A 4,203-nucleotide genomic window follows, 5' to 3' on the forward strand; every position below is an offset into this window, starting at 1 on the left:
ATCGAACCCGCGCCACAGAATTACGAGTCCTGCGCGCTATCCACCAGGCTACGAGGCCCCTAAAGGAGACATACTATGAGGTTATGAAACACAGAGATCAAGAGGGGACACAAATTTAGCATCGGTATAACACCTGAGCAACGGTTTACTGTTGGCTTCACAACAGAAACGGCGTTCAGTGCAGCTTCAGTTAAGAGAAGTGAGTCCATTGCAGCATTAAGAGAAGTGAGTCCATTGCAGCATTAAGAGAAGTGAGTCCATTGCAGCATTAATTAAGAGAAGTGGGTCAAGCAGCCTATGTTTGGGAAGGGATAATAGAGGGTTAAGGGGAAAGTATAACTAGGGGAGATGAACACATCTGCCTCCCCCCTGATGTGTTGCAAGTGCAGCATCACTTAGATGAGGAGCAATGGGGCTGCCAGATGTGTTAATGTGTTGTCCTTTAGAGCACAACTATACTCTCGTGTCCTCTGTCCTTTTTTCCCCCTCTGTTATCCCCTTCCCCTCTCCTTCAATATATCACTCCTCTTCCCCCCTCTCATCTGTTCATTTTCCCCTCTTCCCTCTATTCGTTCCCATTTCATCTCCCCCTCTGCTCACTTACCTTCATATCTTCCCAATACTCTCTACACTTCGCATCTCTCCCTCTCGACTCTCCCTCTCTCTACTCTCCTTCTCTCCACTCTCCCTCTCTCCACTCTCCCTCTCTCCACTCTCCCCCTCTGCTCCCGCTCTTCTCGGGGCCTCGCGAACATTGTTAACTATAATCCAGAGTGTCGTGAGAGAGAGTGACTTTATCACATTGGAATTACCATAACTGCCATCAAGGACATTGTCAAGTGCTGTTTTCTCTCTCTCTCTCTCTCTTCTCTCTCTCTCTCTCTCTCTCTCTCTCTCTCTCTCTCTCTCTCTCTCTCTCTCTCTCTCTCTCTCTCTCTCTTGTCTCTCTCTCTCTCTCTCTCTCTCTCTCTCTCTCTCTCTCTCTCTCTCTCTCTCTCTCTCTCTCTCTCTCTCTCTCTCTCTCTCTCTCTCTCTCTCTTGTCTCTCTCTCTCTCTCTCTCTCTCTCTCTCTCTCTCTCTCTCTCTCTCTCTCTCTCTCTCTCTCTCTCTCTCTCTCTCTCTCTCTCTCTCTCTCTCTCTCTCTCTCTCTCTCTCTCTCGTCCTCTCTATTGAGTTCATGAAACAACCTAGCTTTACCTAAATAAGGCAGTATTGATAAATAATTTAGCATGTTTAGGTTGGGTAAGATTGTGCAGTTACTATTGTTCACAAATATTTTCTGATTCATTAATTTAAACATATCAACCAATCTTTTATATCAATATCGAAGTGTCTATCAGTATGTCTACTTGACTATCCATGGCTGATGGATAAGCACTTGTGGTACACAGATCCGCCCTGAGTGGGGGGGGGGGTTGGATCTATGAAGTCTTTATCAGACACTTCACAGGCGATGTAGTTAACAATGTAACCCAACTTCCCAGGAGCTCTAGAACTGATTCCTGGTACATTATGGACGGGTAAGTTGCCGCAGGGCAACTTGATGTGGTGCTGAGGACTTCAATAAGATCAACTGTAGCCAATCGAACTTGAACTGATTGAACTTGATGGAATGATTATGCAAATTATCTTTCAGGGCGCTGAAGGGAGGGAGTTGAAGGAAGCTTGAGAAGAGGAATTGCTGGAGGTGGGTGGGAGAGAAACAAATAAATTAAAACAAAATAGAAGCACACACAGAGGGAGAGGAGGAGGAGGGAGACAGACACGCAAAAATGAGCCTGTTATTAAAGAAATATCAAAGAATGTGTAAAATATGGTTTCTTATTTCCTTGCAGATCAAATGAGAAACTCGTTTCTCATTTGATCTTCAAAGAATCTCTCCGGACTTGAAACAATTGTACATTCACCTTTTGCAAGCCACCGTTACAAAAGTAAGCACTTTAAACAAAAAATCCTGATATTTAAAAAATATGTATTATTAGCATATAATCATCCAAAATTCACAAAAATTATTGAACTTAGGTGACCAACGTACTGACTCTCTATACGCAAACACACTTCAGTAATTCAATTCTTTAAAACATGATTTATGAAATAGAGAGAGAGAGAGAAAGAGAGAGACAGAGAGAGAGAGAGAAAGAGAGAGAGAGAGAGAGAGAGAGAGACAAAGAGTGAGAGAGAGAGAGAGAGAGAAAGAGAGAGAGAGAGAGAGAGAGAGAGAGAGAGAGAGAGAGAGAGAGAGAGAGAGAGAGAGAGAGAGAGAGAGAGAGAGAGAGAGAGAGAGAGAGAGAAAGAGAGAGAGAGAGAGAGAGAAAACAATATTTGGAGATTTAATAGGTATTGGAATGGAATGAATGGTATGCCATGGGGTGAATAAGTGGTTCACTAACAGTGAAAATATTATACATTTGTAAACATATTAAGTTTAACCACAAGATAAATGTACCTCCCCTACCTAACTGCTTCCTTTCCTATTTAATCATAGATCTCATTCGCTTCCCTTTCCTTCCATTTCCGATCCATTCCACCATTTCTGGCTCCCCATCCCTCTATACACCACTTAAAACACATTGCCTCAGAAAATGGGTATCCCTCACCATTAAGAAAACTTTGAACATATCAAAGAAAAACAGGAAATTTCGTCTCGGTAAATCGAAGGGGTAGTTTAATTAAAAGAAAAAAATGATGATTAGTTTTTCACCAACAATAGGGAATTCTCACGTTAGGAAACAATGAAATGAACTCACATCTCACTCAATGTAAACAACACCTCGTGTATGACTATGTTATGAAACTAAACTGAACAACAGAAACGAACTAGAAAAACGAAATATTCAATTATTTTTACAAAGAAAAAAAAATCTAATGTAGTTGTATGACAGGCTAGATAATATGTGTAGATTAGATTAAAGTTGAAATCTGATTTTCGTTTTGCTATACATTATATTTATATATATTTTTTAAATGACAATATAGAAAACGGGAGCACCTTACCTCTTATAAAAACAGACTGTGTCATACCTCGAATAAAAACAGACTGTTCCACACCTCGTACAAAAACAGACTGTTCCACACCTCGTACAAAAACAGACTGTTCCACACCTCGAACAAAAACAGACTGTTCCATACCTCGTACAAAAACAGACTGTTCCATACCTCGTACAAAAACAGACGGCTCCATACCTCGTACAAAAACAGACTGTTCCATACCTCGTACAAAAACAGACTGTTCCACACCTCGAACAAAAACAGACTGTTCCACACCTCGTACAAAAACAGACTGTTCCACACCTCGAACAAAAACAGACTGTTCCACACCTCGTACAAAAACAGACTGTTCCACACCTCGTACAAAAACAAACGGTTCCATACCTCGTACAAAAACAGACGATTCCATAATATATGAAATCTAACAAAAGAACAGGAACCCAGGAATGAGTGTGTGACAAATTATCAATACTATCCCGACAATTAACCAATATATTCCGTCATTTATGGATCGTACAGACGTGGATGACTGATAGCGGATTGCGTTATTGGATTAGGAGAGGCTCGTGGGTCAGAGGGGGGAAGGGAGAGGGGGATTAAAATTGTATTGATTTGCATAATAAACGAGAATATAGGCCCACCCAATGTGACACATTAAAGAAAATTGGTGTTCCCTAATCAATGTTTCTAGGGAATAAGGGGAGATAATTGGACATGACGCAAGGGGGGAATTTATATAATATATATGTATATAAATGTTATATATAATAGATATATTTAATATATAAAATACATATGATTGATGATGTTGTATCCGGTAGACTCTTAGTATCTCTCTTTCCTCTCCCTTGTCTCTCCCTTATCTCTCTCTCTCCTTCTATTTCCACTCACTTTATCCTCTATTCTCTCATCTCTTTACCTATCTTCCCCTCTATACATCTCCACCTTTCTGCCACTCCTCTCCCCACTTCCCTTTCACCCCTCTCACCCTCTCTACAATTTCCCTTCATCACCATTTCTACCCTCTTTCACCTCTCCCCATTCTTCCACCCTCTGTTTCTCTCCCCATTTTCATCACCTTTATCCTTCCTCTTCCATTATCCACTGTCTCCCTCTACGCCCAACATCCTTTCCTCTCCCTCTCTACCACATCTCTTTCTTTTCCATTTCGGCATCATAACTCTATGGAAAACACAACCCATAATTTCAAAATTC

This window comes from Procambarus clarkii, chromosome 14 (assembly GCF_040958095.1).
Source record: "Procambarus clarkii isolate CNS0578487 chromosome 14, FALCON_Pclarkii_2.0, whole genome shotgun sequence".
Lineage (NCBI taxonomy): Eukaryota > Metazoa > Arthropoda > Malacostraca > Decapoda > Cambaridae > Procambarus > Procambarus clarkii.